At 46.4% G+C, this 16,512-nt stretch overlaps 1 non-coding gene across 1 annotated transcript; it reads right to left on the reverse strand.

Moving 5' to 3' along the window:
• Positions 1-14,084: 14,084 nt before the first annotated feature.
• trnak-cuu (transfer RNA lysine (anticodon CUU)) lies at positions 14,085-14,157 on the reverse strand. The gene has a single exon. It is a non-coding gene; the product is annotated as a tRNA-Lys (tRNA).
• Positions 14,158-16,512: the final 2,355 nt, after the last annotated feature.

A 16,512-nucleotide genomic window follows, 5' to 3' on the forward strand; every position in this document is an offset into this window, starting at 1 on the left:
GACTGACCTGACACCAGCTCCCTCTGGAACAATGGTTCATTCATTCATCGGTGCCAGGAGGCCTAAAAACACACAAAACACCAATTCAATCCAGGACCTTGGATCCTAAAATGAAACTCCATCCCACGGTGGCTCTGCTGGGGCTCCCACAGGTGAGTGAGGCTGAGCTCCAGTCTGCTCTGAGGAGGCAGCAGACATCTGCACCACTCAGAGGTTTGGTTGGTGTCTTTGACAAAATCCCAACAAACTCAAATCCTGTTGAATCAGGAAGTTCTAGTTGAACGCTCATCCACGTCACATGACCAAGAAAACCTCCTCTTTCATTCAGACCAGAACAGACAAACATAGAAACATTGTTTCAGCTTCTGATCAAACAATAACATGTTCTTGTTTGTTTGCCATGTTCTATTAATCAGACTGATGATCTCTGGATGTTCTAGGAGGTGGGTATGTTTCTGATGAAGCCTGTTTGGTCTGGGGGGGTTAAGATGGTGGGGCTGTTTCAGTTCTAGTGCTGAAGGCTTTCACCATGACAGTCAGACTCTCCTCTGTCCTTCATGGTCCCTCAAATGTGCAGTGTGGACCTCACACACTGAATTTAGCCTGAAAACTCTTCATGAAAAGCAGGAGACTCAGAGTTTCTGTGGCGCAATCGGTCAGCGTGCTCGGCTGTTAACCGAGAGGCTGGTGGTTCGAGCCCACCCAGGGACGATGAACAGGCTCTACTGGTGCTTAGGAGTCGCTGTGTTAATGATCTGAATGTGGACGGACAGATTGACCCTCCACAGCAGACACATGTGACAGATCTCTGGATGAGACACTTCAGTGTTAAATTTAGTCGTCGTGTGTCATGCAGTGTTGAGGAGACCTGCTGGCTGTGGGTAAAGTGGGGGCTCAGAGTTTGTGGAGTCGGCTCTGGAATGAATGGGGTCACTGTTTGGTTCTCAGATGCTCCAGCTCAGGTTAGCGAGGTGGTGGAGAAACCAGTGAGAGCTCTGCCAGCTGGAGCCTCTTGGGTCCCAGGAGGCTTCACTCCTGGAGGTGGAAATGATGAGGAGTTTTAAAATCTGCTCCTCTTTCACGCTGACTTGTTTTCTTGGGTTCCCTCTTTCATTCATGTGTGATTTTAGTCTCAGCTCTCTAAACCTGAACGGAGCCAGAACCCATTTTAAAAGAGCTGCTCTTTTAAACTCCTGGAGATCAAGAGGATCCCTGCCATGTTTGTCCAGGAGACCCACAACACAACAGTCAGTGAATGGGGATGCAGGCAGACTTTTAATGGGGGTCATTTGAAGTCCCAAGTCCAGTTGGAGCAGAGGGTGGAGTTTGATTCTCCAGGAGGTTTTTGTTGTTGTTTTTTTTACCAGTTTCTTTTGGTTTGGAAGGAAATCATTCCAGGTGTTTGAAAGACGGTGACAGCAGCTTTGGAAAATGTTCAACTGGTGTTTTTAAATGTCTTTGCACCAACAAATGGTGGACAGGACAGCTTTTGAGACATTTTAATGCCACCGTTCAACAGTGAATCTGCTGGTTTGCTGTTTTTAGGAGCTGATGGGAGCTGCACCGAGAAGCTCTTTGAGACAGGAACCGGGTTTGAGTGATCACTCTTCAGTCTCCTGTTCTGTTTTATTAAAATATTCATTTAAAAGCTCCTGAGAGAGAGAGGGGGGGGGGACAGAGAGGGGGGGGGGAGGGGGGGAGACAGAGAGAGAGAGGGAGAGAGGGGGGAGACAGAGAGAGAGAGGGAGAGGGGGGAGACAGAGAGAGAGGGGGGTAGACAGAGAGAGAGAGGGAGAGAGGGGGGAGACAGAGAGAGAGAGGGAGGAGACAGAGAGGATCAAACTGATCTCAAACTTGACTTCAAAATTCTCTGATTATAATCATTTGTACTCCTTGATAGATTCATCACTACAGTGTCATTGAGGGTCCATTACTATTGCAATATATTAAAGAATATAAGAACGAGGTTACCATTCATGGAAATATAATATTTAATGTATTGCAGTATATTTTCAAAGATATAACACTTTAATTTTTTTAATAAGAGAGACTTTAATGTGAGACTTTAATGTCTGTCTTTGATCTCTAACTCTGACTCTGATGTCATTGGTGGTGACTGAATTCTACCACCTGACAGACTGGGAAGGCTCCTATTGGTGATGTCATCATAAATATATGAAGGTCTTGTTTCAATGGTATAACATTAAAGCTCATCTTAGTAAAACAATCAAGTTACCTGAACTAAGTTCTTTAAAAAAAAAGACTGTCACTGACTTAAATGAATCAAATCTACTTCAAAGTTCCTTCTGTGGTCATAAGTCAGCCATTTTAAGTGTACTTGTAGTTCCAGAACATTCCAAGAGGAGATGATATGAATCATTTTGTTAGATGAACTCTGTTCCTCTGCTTTGATGTTGGTGGACTGAGGGGAGTTTGCCTGAACCTGCTTGGACCTGCTGGCTCCTGCTCAGTCCCTCACTCAGCCTCACTCAGCCTCAGCAGCACCGCTCCACTGAGGCCTGATTCAGGTTCCTAGCAACCAAATAGGAGGAGAGCTGAACCTTCTTGCTGGGAGGCCACAGTGCTGACCACTGCACCATTGTGTCCCCTGAAAATGCCACCACCTTGTTGGGATTTTCTGTAACAGCAAGTACACATGAACATAGCAGCTTCTTCACAGGGCTGGTGGCGCAATGGATAACGCGTCTGACTACGGATCAGAAGATTCTAGGTTCAACTCCTGGCCAGCTGGCTTTAAACTTTATACTGAGAAGATGAAGTGAGAACCACTGATCAAAGTCACTGAAGTCCTCCCAGGTTTCCTCCTTGTCTGCTGGAAACATGAACACATGAATGATCCTGCTACCTCTCATGTTAAGCTGCACTTGACAGTGACAGCAGGAGAACAAAAATCCCAGTGTGTCATCAACATTTCCTGTCAATCAATGATAGAAGCTGTTGAATTTCTGGATCAGAACAAGGAGAAAGGAGCCCCAATGAAAGAGTGATGGTTCTTGATTCTGATTTTGTTCTTCACTCCTACACCAGAGAGTGAAAGTGTGGGCTGGCTGGGAGCAACTGCCTGCTTCAGAGTGGGAGGAGCCTCAGGACTTTCCAGTGAGAGCTGCAAACTTCCACCAGCGCCCAGTGCCAGCAAGTCTTCATGATGGAGCTGAGAAGAACACAACAACACCAGAGCACTGGAGAGGAGCACAACACTTCTTTGCTTCCTGGCCACTCTCATGTCTGTCTGTCCATCTGGAGCTGGGGGGAGGAGCTTCACATGTTTGTTTGTTTTTTTAAAAAGGGAATGACATCACTTCCTCTTTATGTTAGAATATGAACTACTAAAAATGTTCATCCACAGTTTTAAGTTAGAATTAAACTGAAAATACAAAACTCTCCCCTCTTCAATCCTGTCACTCAGTGTTGTAAACTGTTTCAAACAAATTCTACTGTTCAACAGTTCAAGTGTTTCCAATGAAGCTGAATGTGCTCTCTTCTACTTTCCTCAATTGGGTTTCTTTCATGTCCTCCTGAGATCAAAGAAAGAATTCTAGCTACTGTCAAAGCCCTGATGACATCATCAGGAATTCTGACTTTGATCTGGAGACTCTTGCTTTAATCTGAATTTGACCTGACTAATGTTTTAGTTTAGGTTGCATGATACCGACCACCTCATTTCTCCTGATGGACTGGTGACCTGTCCAGGGTGAACCCTGCCTCTTGAACAATGTCACCTGGGATCGCCCCCCCCCCCTCCGTGACCCTTAAAGGATAAGAACAGAAAGTGGATGGAGGGATGGACTCAACACTGAAATCAGCTGATCTGATCCACATTCTAATGTTTCCTGTCCCTCTTTAGGAGTCAATGAGAATAGTAGTGTATATAATAATGTATATCCAACCTTGTAGTATCTTTCCAAAGCTTTTAGTATTTCTTCTTGTTTCTACTTGTAGTTTTAGTGTCTGGATCTTTTCTTTTGATATCCTGCTGTCTGCTCTTTGCTTTTGGAGCTTCCTTCAACAACTACCAGGCCTCCTGGGTACTGTAGGAAACATGGTCAAGTTCTTCTGACTTCTCCAGGAACGTCCTGCTCACATTGGTCTGTCTTCATTTTGACTCCTCCCACTGCTACAATGACCAGCCTTTATACTCTTGGTGACTGGGGCCCTGGTTGCTGCAGGCCTCAACACCAGCCTGTGGTTGAGAGCAGGGCAGAACAGAACTGACAGTATCTCCCATGCAGGACCTGGGTCAGCGCCTGGTGCCAGCTTGGGCACCGCTTTAACCTGGACCCCTAGAAGATCTTCTCCAGGAACTCGCCTTTTTCAATCGAAACAGCGTGAAACTTCAAGTAAAGAATTAAAATTATTTAATTCACAATGAAGCCTCTGTCATAAAACAAAATGAACAACTGACTACCTCCCCATGACTTCACACTGATACACAGGAGGTAACCTGGTAGTCAGAGCAGCATTGCTCAGGTCTGTGGACTCAGAGGAGGGTTCTTCTTTTGGTCACAGGTTTGAAGTGGAAGAGAGAGGAGAGACTGTGAGAGACCTGCCACACCTCTCCAGTGACCTGAGACATGATGGCAGTGGTGGGATTTGAACCCACGCCTCTTCAGAGACTGGAACCTTAATCCAGCACCTTAGACCGCTCGGCTACACTACCTCACTGCGCTGTTCTGTGAGTTGGTCTGCTAAAGGCATGTTGAACAGGAAGTAACATAATGATATCAAACTTATTCTGAAGGGGGACCCCTTTCCTCCCACGGTCACAGGAAGTGACGACAGCGCCGCTAGAGGCAGGAAAGAAATGGTAAAAGGACTCAGTTTGTACAGAGCCTTTCTACCTCAGCAGCACTCAAGGAGCTGAACAATGTCCTCTCATTCACACACACTCACACACTGATGCTGAAGGCTGCCATGCAAGGAGCCAACCTACTCATCAGAAGTATTTAGGGGTTCAGTGTCTTACTCAAGGACACTTTGACATGGTCACTGGAGAAAGTGAGGATCAAACCAGCCACCCTTTGGTTGCCAGACGGCCACGCTACTCCTGAGTCATGTGACCTGGATAAGATGGTGAACTACAGCTGATCGCCATTCTAGCAAACCCTCTTTTGTTTGGTTTGGTTGTTGTTTAGTGACTGTGGATGAATACACAGGAGAAGTTGAGCATAAATTTGTGTTCCCTGTTCACTTGAATATATGCAGGAGTGTGAGGTGGAAATAATACTTGGAGGAGAATGAGAGTTCAGTCTCAGCGCTATGACCTGTGCTGACACTAAAACATGTCAGCCCACAGAACAAAGATGGCAGTCCTCTGGGAAAGCAGGTACACCACACATACATGAAGAAACCCTACAGGAAACAAATATGTTGCCAGAGACTTTTACTCTGTTTTTGTTGTTTACCCAAGAACAGGATTGGAGGGAGACAGATGGTCGCTGTTTGGGTTTTTGGAAAACAAGGAGGCTGTGGGTTCAAGCTGGATTCTCAGAGACTATTTCCCCAACCTCTACATTGGCATCTACACTGTCATCCAGTCACGTGACTGAAGTCATCCAGTCACGTGACTGAAGTCATCCAGTCACGTGACTGAAGTCATCCAGTCACGTGACTGAAGTCATCCAGTCACGTGACTGAAGTCATCCAGTCACGTGACTGAAGTCATCCAGTCACGTGACTGAAGCCATCCATTCATGTCAGTGATGTCACTTGGCAGGACTCTCATTGCCGTCTCATTCTAGAAAAGAATCCAGACTCCACCTGTGGCTCCATGATAACTGATGGACCTCTGGTTGGAGGCTGGACGATGATGTTTGGACTGGAAGGAAAACTCCTTGTCCAAATTCCATTGTGTTCAAGTTTAAAGTCCCACAATAAGAAGTAGCTGAATCTGACAGGTGGAGGTTTGGAACTACAAGATGGTGATGTTTTCTTGACTTGATGCTCTGACTGTCAGGGTGGATGACAGCTTCTTCTGCTGCTGCATCTGAGTGGCTATGATTGGAGGTTTTACCTCCCAAGGTTGTCTGGTTCCAGGGGAAATTCTAAAATTCCAGTCCCCAACCTTGGCTGTTCTGAAACTCTTCTCCTGAATCACTCCTGAGCTGCAGCAAGAACAAATACCAGTGCCAACCAGATCAACTTCATGGCTGCTAACAGAACTTAGACACTTGATTTCCATCAATCTGGTCCCGGCTCGGGCGCAGTACCTTTCTGTGTGAGTCTCCATGTTCTCCCTGTTCCTGTGTGGGTTCTCTCTGGTACTCCAGCTTCCTCCCACCGTCCGAAGACATGCAATTTGGGGACGAGGCTGATTGATACTCTAAATTGACCGTAGGTATGAATGTGAGTGTGAATGGTTGTTCGTCTCTGTGTGTTGGCCCTGCGATGGACTGGCGACCTGTCCAGGTTGAACCCCACCTCTCGCCCGTAGATGCTGGGATAGGCTCCAGCCCCCCCGCAACCCTTACTAGTAAGGAATAAGTGGAAGACGATGACAACGATCACACAATGAAAGCTGCCACAGCTGGTTTAAGAGAGAGAACAAGCTAAGAGATCTGAAACCAGTAAAATATGCTTTTCTGTGTGCAAACTAGTGAGGGGCATGGAAGGATATTTTACCACCAATACAGAACCCAGACTTTAGTCATGTGATGAGATGGTGACTCTGATTATGAAGTTCATGGACAAAATGTGACTTGAAAGAAAATACATTAAAAAATACTAACTAAACTAAATAAATAAATAAAGAAGCAGCACAAATAACGTTTTCTTCTGCACAAATTTACTGGTATTAGACTGTATTTTTGGTCAATGAGTAGATGAAAGAGTGTCAGATATATATTATATACATGTGATACATGCACGTGGCTTTGGACAAAAGCTCAGTGAAACTGTAGGATTGTAGAATTATTTAAACGTTCCAAGTGGACTATTTCAGGTTTCTAGAAGACACTTCAGCTCTCATCCAAGAGGTGTCTTCAGTTTTCTTCACTGATGGGAGAATTTGTGGCTCTAAGGGGGCGGGACCTTCTCCAGAGGTGATTGACACATGCGAGCTCTGGGTGTCAGAGTTGTTTTGGTCAGGATGTGAAAGGGAAGTTGACTCAACTGGTATCTGTGTCAGTTAAAAGCCTCACAGTAATTCCAGAATCTAGGAGTAGAAACCAAAGTCTCCTACGACGAGGATGGGATTGGAACCCACGCCTGCAGAGCTCAATGGATCAGCAGTCCATCACCTTAACCACTCGGCCACCTCGTCTCCTGACCACCATGATGTGCTGCTTTCTCTGAGCCTTTTAAACAGCTGAACTCTTTGGAGCCCATTTGTCAGAAATGGACCCAGCAGGAGCCACTGAACACAACTCTGACATCATCAGGCTTCTTCCCAGCAGCTTGGTGCTCCAGAAGGAAGAATCCAGACCATCGCTACATCATCAGAGTGAACACCAGCTGATGTTGACCAGTTTAACAAGCCTTTGACTGCTAAATGACATCCAAGCTCAGATTCTCTTGTCCTGGTAGAACAAGTCAATGTTGAAGAAGACGAGAGCACCAGTCTCTTTCATCAAGGAAACAAGCCTCCTATCACTGTCCTATGCAGATTTTCTTTAAAAAAAGTGAGACAACCTCAAGATTTTCTGTTTCCTCTTGTTGGATTTTGCCACAGAGAATCAGAGACAATCAAAACTTGTTGGACTTTAACGTTGGAGGACTGAACAAGTCATGACATCATCAGTTTTACCTTCACAGGTGCTTCATTTACTTTACTTTCAATTTTACAGAGGTAGAAGCTGAAATCAAAGCTGTCTGTCCAAAGAAGTGAAAGCTTCCCAGGTTGTGATGTTCTGGTCTACAGACTCTGTCTTGTATGGAGCTTCAGTCTTTAATGAAAAGACTCCTCCATTAATAACATCGCTGTGCCTCTGCAGTGAATCAGTCACTCCATCCATTTTCTGTACCACTGATTTGTTAAAGGTTATGGGGGGGGGGGTGACATTTGGTGAGAGCAGGGTTCACTCTGAACAGGTCACCAGTCCTCAGGTCCACTGAACAGGTCCCCCATGTGGGATGATGGCGTTGAAGGCAGAGGAGAAGTCCAGGAAGAGAAGGTGGACATAGGAGTTCCTGCTCTCCAGATGGGTGAGGGCTGTGTGGACCACTGGTGAAATGGCGTCATCAGTGGAGCGGTGTTGCCTGTAGGCATACTGGTGGGGGTCCACAGAGACGTCGATGGAGGTCTCTATGTGGGCCTTGACCAGCCTCTCAAAGTACTTCATGACTACTGGGGTGAGTGCAATGGGTCGGTAGTCATTTAGGCCTGTCACTCTGGAGCACTTGGGGACAGGGACAATAGTGGCAGTCTTTAGGCAGGTGGGGACAGATGGCAGCGCCAGTGAGGTGTTGAAGATGTCCACCAGCACCTCGGACAGCTGTTGTGCACAGTCCTTCAGTCCTCACCCTGGGATGTTGTCTGGCAAGGCAAGGCAAGGCAATTTTCTTTGTAGAGCCCGTTTTCACCAACAGTTTGTCTCAAAGGGCTTCACATGGCATCATAACAACATCCTCTGCCCTTAGACCCTCACATCGACTGAGGAAAAACTCCATAGAAACCCTTTTAACAGGGAAAAATCTGAGAAACCTCAGGGTGAGCAACAGAGGAGGATCCCTCACCCAGGACGGACAGACGTGCAGGAGATGTTGTTACAGACAAGAAAACAGTTTACAATACAAAATGTGAGAAACATGGAAATGTTAATGACAGTTGAAGAAGGAAGCTTCTGGTAGGGGAGGCAGGGAGAGTAAGCCAGCTTGATGGGGGACTGGATGGTAGACTGGATGGTAGACTGGTTCATGGAAGGGGAGGCAGGGAGAGCAAGCCAGCTTGATGGGGGACTGGATGGCAGACTGGTTCATGGAAGGGGAGCGATGGCCAGTGTGACAGTAGGGAATAAGAGGGGGGGGGGCGATGCAGGCGGCGGTTGGGGCTCTGGTGGATCTGTGGAAACACAGAGAGACTGCGAGACACCAAGGCCAAACTACAAAGTGCAACAAGTAGTGGTAGTGACAGTTCCAAAAATGTGCAGGGAGGAGAGGAGGAGAGAGGGGGAGAGGAGAGGAGAGGAGAGGAGGGGAGGGGAGAGGAGAGGAGAGGAGGGCTCCATGTAACCTGATGTGTCCCCCAGCAGTCTAAGCCTGTAGCAGCATAGCTATCAATGGTTCAGAGCTACCTGAACCAGTCCTAACTGAAGGCTCTGTCATAGAGGAAAGTCTTAAGCCTGGACTTAAACGTAGTTAAAGTGTCTGCCTCTCTGACCCATGGAGAGATGCTGGTTCCACAGTAGAGGAGCCCGGTAACTAAAGGCTCTACCTCCCAGTCTGTTTTTATTGATACTGGGAATCACTAAAAGACCTGCATTCTGGGAGCGGAGTGCTCTGGTGGGACAGTAGGGACTAATGAGCTCTTTCAAATAGGATGGAGCTTTATCATTGAGAGCCTTAGAAGTTAGCAGAAGGACTTTGAAGTGGATTCTAGATCCTACTGGAAGCCAGTGGAGAGAAGCTAAAGTGGAGAGATGTGTTCTCTCTTCTTAACTCCAGTCAAAACCCTCGCTGCAGCATTCTGGACCAGCTGGAGACTGTTTAGAGAGTATTTAGGACATCCTGACAAGAGAGAGTTGCAGTAGTCTGGGCCTGCAGCTTTGCGAGGGTTGATTCCCTGAAAGGTCTTCTTCATGTCTGCTGTGGTCACACTGAGGGGCGTGTCGTCAGGTGGTGGTGTGAGTCTGGTGCTGGGGGGGGGGGGGTGTCAGGGTCCTCGAAGCGGAGAAGAAACTCATTGAAGGAGTGAGGCGCTGGACCTGCTCTACTTGTGAAGTGTCATGAGATAACATTTGTTGTGATTTGGCGCTTTACAAATAAAACTTACGACTTAAATGGAAACTGTCTGGGGGGGGGGGGTGTAGCCTCCATCAGGGATGTGTTTGATGTCTGAATTCTGTCTTTGATGTCTGAATTCTGTTCATTGATCTCCTGCTTCAGTCTTTGATCTCTGACTGATCCTAAACTCATCAAAGGATCACATCACCTTCACAATCTGTAAAGAACCTGGGTGTCATTTTGGACTCTGAGCTGAATTTCATTCCACATGTCAAGAACATAACTAAGAGAGGTTTTTATCATCTTAAGAACAGAGCCAGAGTCGCCCGTTCCTCTCAGGCCAACACGGAGGTGCTGATGCATGCTTTTATTTCCAGTCCTTCAGATTCTTGTAGTGCCCTGCTGCTCTCTGGTCTCCCCAAAACAACCATCTACAATCTACAATGACTCCAGAATTCTGCAGCACGTGTGCTGACGAGGACCAGAGGGCGGGAGCTCATTACACCGGTTTTAAAGTCGCTGCATCGGCTCCCCGTGTGCTTCAGGATCAATTTTTAGGTTCTTTTAGTAGTTTTTAAGTGTCTTAATGGTCTTGGCCCACCTTATTTATCTGAACTGCTTTTATCATATCAACCTTCGCGGACCCTGAGGTCCTCTGGCACCGGCCTTTTTGTCGTTCCAAGAGTCAGAACTAAAACCCACGGGGAGGCTGCATCCAGCCATTATGGCCCAAAGTTCTGGAACAGCCTGCCAGAGAACATGAGGACCGCGAGACTGTTGATGTTTTTAAAAGGAGGCTCAAGACTCCCCTTTTTAGCTTAGCTTTTAACTGACTTAGTCTCTCTTGTCCTTTCATTTTATCACGATATCTTATTGTTACTTTAGTCTTTTAATTATGTTATTCTACTTTTTTATTAGCTCTTAAAACTTTTAGATTTTATTTATATTTTATGTCATTCTGATATTTTAATATCATTGTAATTTCTGTTCTTTCCTATTCTACCTTCTTTTAGTCTTTTAGTTTTTAGTCTTTTAGTTTTTAGCTCCAGTGTGTCCTGGTGGGGGCCCTCCACACTGGGAGGTGTGTCTGGTCAGGGGCACAGGGGCATCGTCCTTGGGATCGTCCAGGCCCGGAGAGCTGGGGGGCTCTGCATTATATGTGGAGTGTACCTGGTCTGTCCTGGTCGGGGGGTCTCGGTGGCGGCGCTCCCTGTGGTTGTGGGCTGTGGCACCTCCTGGTGAGGATGGCTCCCATAGGTGGTCTTTCCTCACTAGGATTTTCAGTGCCCTGCCATGTTCCTACTGACAGTCAGTGTGTGGTTGTGTGTATGCGTGTGTGTGTGTGGGGAGGGGGGGGTGGTGGTGTGTGCATGTATGTGGTCATGTGGGTTGGGAAGGCCGGGTTCTTAACATGTATTTAATGTATTGTTTTATATTTTATTAAACGTTTTCTCTTAGTTCTGTGAAGCACTTTGTGTTGCAGTCTCTGGATGAAAAGTGCTGTACAAATATAAATAAACTAAACTAAACTATTATTGCTGCTGTTGTTGGTTGTGTGTCTGTCTTCCATCCCCCTGTCCCTCTGTCTTTCTCTCTGCTTGTCTTTCACCCTCATCTTGTTCCCATCTTTTTGTCATTCTCTCCCTCCTTTCTCTCTGTCTTTTGTCTTTCCTTCTCTATATTTGTCTTCTGCTGTTTGTCCTGTCCTGCTCTCTTTCAACAACCAACCAGTCAAAGCAGACGTCCGGTTAAAAAAATATGATAAAAGAACTCTTGGTTTGATTTGGCTTGAGACATGAAGAAGATAGGATTGTTTTCCTTTCATTTTAGAAGCTTTTCCAGATTCATGAAAAGATCATCAATCAGTGCAGTATTTCAGACAGACTTCTGGTCCGTGAGGACGAGGAATCCAGCACAGATCCACAGAACTCCAACTGCCATCTTTGATGGTTCCTTTACAGTCTGTAGGGTGGAGAGATCCTCCTGAGTCTGGCTTGGAATGTTTGTCTGTGGATGTGTTGGCCCTGTGATGGACTGGTGACCTGTCCAGGGTGAACACGGCCTGTCGCCCAAAAGCTGCTGGGATAGGCTCCACCCCCTCATGACCCTGAACAGGATAAGCAGAAGACAATGGACAGAAGTCCTGACACATTGAACAGTTCTCCAGGACCATTTTTGATGAAGGTCTGGATCACACCAGCCTTTTTTGTTTGTCTTCTTCCAGTGTCCTCAACATTGTGTGAGCCAATAATTCCACATCTGTACCAGACACACCTCTGGTTGGTGGGTTGATGGATCTTTCTGTTCTAACAGTGTCTTTTATCTTGCTTTTATCTTTTCTTTGTATCTGCATTCTGTGGTGCACGGTGGCTCTGGAAGAGCGCTCGATCTAACTATTGTCACTGTACCCCCCCCCCCACAACGAAAATAAAAGATTCTGATTCCGATTCTGACACACACACACACACACACACAAACACACACACACACACACGCGTGTATCAACATGATGTTCCGAATGTTTCACTGTCTGTGGTTGTCCAGCTCTCCTTGCCTCTTCACTGTCATTGTCACAACTCTGAGCAGTCTTCCTCTCCAGGTGATGTCTCTGAGTGATGATGATTGCTGTCTGTTCAACCAGCTTCATTTGTTGATATCTGAGAAGGACTGAAGACAGCAAAGTGTGCTGATTGGCCAACAACCCCTCACAGGTCAAAGGTCACTGCTCTGAGGTGGACCAGTTTACTGTAACAGTGGTGGCACCATCCACTGCTGGCGCTCTCTTCAGTGCTTCTTGTTTCTGCCCTTTGTGTGTGAGCTCCTAGAGCAGCTGGTCCGGCTCCCCCCCCCCTTTTCTTTTCTATTCCACAAATTTATTTTTTTGATTTTCTGTTTTTGTAATTCATCATCGATCTCGGCTCACGGTCGCTACACTCTTGACCTCCTGTGAGCCTTGAAGAGAGAGAAGCCACCTTTGTGTCGGAGAAGAGCAGCTTAGTCCAGGCAGCCAGCAGCCTGAGACCAGAGGGTAGCCCATCAACGCGCTTCCCTTCTTCATCGAGCGAATCTCAGCGGGAGCCACGGTCGACGAGGTGGAGGCTTTGGAGGCCGTCCTCCCACCAGTTTGTTGGAGAGGCGTCGTACATCGATGGGAGAATCCAGCTGAGAACGTAAGCCGGTTACGTTGGTTTTCACCGATTCAGGCCTGGACTCCTGTGTCGCTGCCAAACTCCGCCTGACTCCGTAGAGCTGGTCAGCCTCCACTCAGTCCTCTTCATTTGGTTGGAGGTCACCATCGTTCATCCTACACACCTTTCCACCTGCCTCTTAGCCGTCTACTTGAAGCTCAGATAAATCCAGGCTAATTCATACCTGCTACTCAATATGGGCCTTAATTACTCTGCTGGAATTATCACTCTGTCTTAAGTGTTTTCTTAATTGTATTAAATCCTCTTTAATTTCCAAGAAGTCTTCCAACTCATTCATTCATGCAAGCCACTGATCCACAAGACCTCATTGATGAGCTTCAACCTGAGACTGATTGTTTCTCGTTGGACGAGACACCCATTCAATGAGACTCATTGTCAGTCCATTGAAATCTACTGGTGTTCCTGGTGAGTTGATTTAACAACATGAGCTGACAGAATCTACGTTCAGGTAGGAACCACCACATCCAGGGGTCTGGACCTTTGAGCAGGCAGAGCCATCAAAGTAGCAGACTAAGCTAGCAGACATTAGCATTGAGAAGAAACTGATACCTGAGCCTACTTTTGGGTCTGGACCTTTGAGCAGGCAGAGCCATCAAAGTAGCAGACTAAGCTAGCAGACATTAGCATTGAGAAGAAACTGATACCTGAGCCTACTTTTGGGTCTGGTCAGGTGATGACACAATAATATGACATCATTGTCAGACTGACGCCTGCTCAACACTGACCAAACGCCGCCCTATTGCATTGTGGGAAATTTCTGCTTGGCTCGCGTCCATCAAAACACACAAAGAAATTTCTCCAGAATCAGGATTGACAGTGGATACAATTGATTCCACACTGGTTTTTCATTCTGAGTCGGGTGCAGGTGTGGAACTTCAGACACAGCCTGTGTTTGTGTTGTTTATTCAGTGATTTTTCTTACAATTCCCAATCACAGCTGCAGAAAGTGAGAGGACAAGCAGGGATGTTCAAGATGAACACCCAACGTGGGGCTTGAACCCACGACCCTGAGATTAAGAGTCTCATGCTCTACCGACTGAGCTAGTCAGGCTACACCTGAGTAGCTTCAATAGCCTGAAGTGATCAGAGTGAGAGACGCTACAAGCTCTTCATCAGACTCACAGTCACATGAGCCATCACATGATTGATGAATGACCACAAACACCTTCATCTTTGACAAAGAAGTAAAATAAAAGATGAACCACAGATGAGACACCAGTGGTAAAAACACTAAAGTGCTGTCAAGGAGAAACAGGATACGAGCAAACACACACAAGTTACAGAGAGAGAACTCTCCCAGAGGGAACCACTCAAAGGAGAACCTAGAGATCATCAGGCTGGATGACCTCATCAACATGAGACAGGTGGATCAGTAGACTTTGATCCAACATTTGAAGTTCAGTTTTGGTGGCTGCTCCATGTTGGAGGAAACCAGGCGATGTTGGGACGTCACAGGGAAGCTCCTTTGCCTCCTCTGCTGCCAGTTCAACCACTCACTCCCATCAGTGGAGAGCAGCTTCAACTGGGTTTGGAATGTACCACTGTGGATGCATAGGAATGTGGAGAAAATGTACTTTGTCAGAAGTGGGATTTGAACCCACGCCTCCAGGAAAGACTGCGACCTGAACACAGCGCCTTAGACCGCTCGGCCATCCTGACAGAAACTTAGATGCAGACTGAATTAATTCACTGACAAAGTAGAATTTTTTCCACAGGCGCTACTGGCTCCTTAGTTGTTGCATTTATTGTTAACATTAAACACACAGTCTGAGTTCATGGCAGTAAGAAATGATTTTCATTTTTCTAAAGGACAAGAAATGAACCAGAACATTAGAACCACATTGCATCTCTTGATCAGTTTGTTACATGGGACACATTCCAGACAGGAAGGTCCTTCTGAGACTTGAACTGGGATCACTGGATCCAGAGTTCTCACCCTTCCACCATGTAACCAAACACAAGGAGGAGGTTCCTCTAAATACCACTTGACATCACCTGCAATCAACCTGTTGATATTTGGAGGTTCATCTTGCTCTTGTTCCAGACTACATTGGCAAAAGGATCATGAACCACAAGGAAATCATGGAACTCCAGATTGATTCAGGACTTTCTAACTCCATCGTATGACCTGAGAGCAAAGACTGGCCAGGCCTTCCTTAATTTATCAGTTAATTACTGCTTCAACAAACATGCCACTTAATTAAGTTACCAGAATTTCTCTCATTGAAAAACCCACCAGCCTGATTTCTTGACACGACATGAAAAATTCTCCAAGAACCCACAGTTGGGTGGAAAGATACCAGGTTAACCAGGAGGAGTCCTGTTCCTGAACCATGGATGGAACAAAGTCCACTGGAAAACTCAGCAGTTCCTGAGTGCCAGATCCATCCAGGAGCTTGGGTCTCCCCTTGACTGTGGTGATCCATGAGATCAAGGAGGACAGAGGAAAGAAGGATCCTGTTGGAGATCTCCTCCCTTCTTCCTCCACTTCACTACTACTTGGATGTCAGGAATATGAGGTACTTTACTCAAATGAGGTATTAGGAGTTTCCTGTTTGACAAGAAGGAAGTCAGAGGTTCATCCCTCACTTGTTGGTGGTGCCCTCAACCTGCTGAGAGCATCACTTAGTTCTCTACAGAGAAACATGGCAGCTCTGCTGAAGGCTGCAGGAAACCTGCTGGAACTGAGACTTGGACTCAGGTCACTGGATTCAAAGTCCAGGGTGCCAACAGGTCCACCAGGGCATCTGTGCTTTACTTACCGTGTAAAAAGGACCACAGTGGTCGTCTGGTTTTAATTTAACAAACAAATACGGTTGAAAACTTTGAGACAGAGACACAGGGCTCTTATTTGAAGGGCCATGGGATGGGAAATATCCCAGACCTCTGAGATCAGAGCGCTCACTTTGATCTCAGGGTCCTGACTTTGGGGGTTCTTCCTTTGGTCTTCAAATACTTGTGGTTTTTATTGGCAGAACTTTCAACTTGCATGCAAAAAGAGAATCACAGTCAATGTAAACCCAGCAGACAGTGTTTATTTCTAATAAATCAGACAATCGCACAAATGAGAATGAAAGGAAAAAACAATAAAATGTTTAAAATCTTTCTCCACTCTAAAGCTTTTTAAAGTTCATTTGAAGGTTCAAAGGTGGAGGTGAGGAGGTCACCCTGATCCTCCCTGTCGTCACTGCCAGGATTCTTTCTTCTGGTGCTGTGGTTCTTCTGATGAAGGGGGCGTGATGTTTGCTGTCTCAGGCTCCACCAAATGTCCTCTTTAGGACGCCACAATGTGGTCTCTTCACTGCTCCATCTTCCCTGCATCGGAGACACCAGGGTTCCTCCTGGTGCCGACCCCATCGTCCTGCTACCCAATGGTGCGGCCATGGATCCTCAGAGGAGGCTGGGA

Source organism: Aulostomus chinensis, chromosome 1 (genome assembly GCF_037954235.1).
Source record: "Aulostomus chinensis isolate RoL2024-O1b breed Wild chromosome 1, RoL_Achi_v1.0, whole genome shotgun sequence".
Lineage (NCBI taxonomy): Eukaryota > Metazoa > Chordata > Actinopteri > Syngnathiformes > Aulostomidae > Aulostomus > Aulostomus chinensis.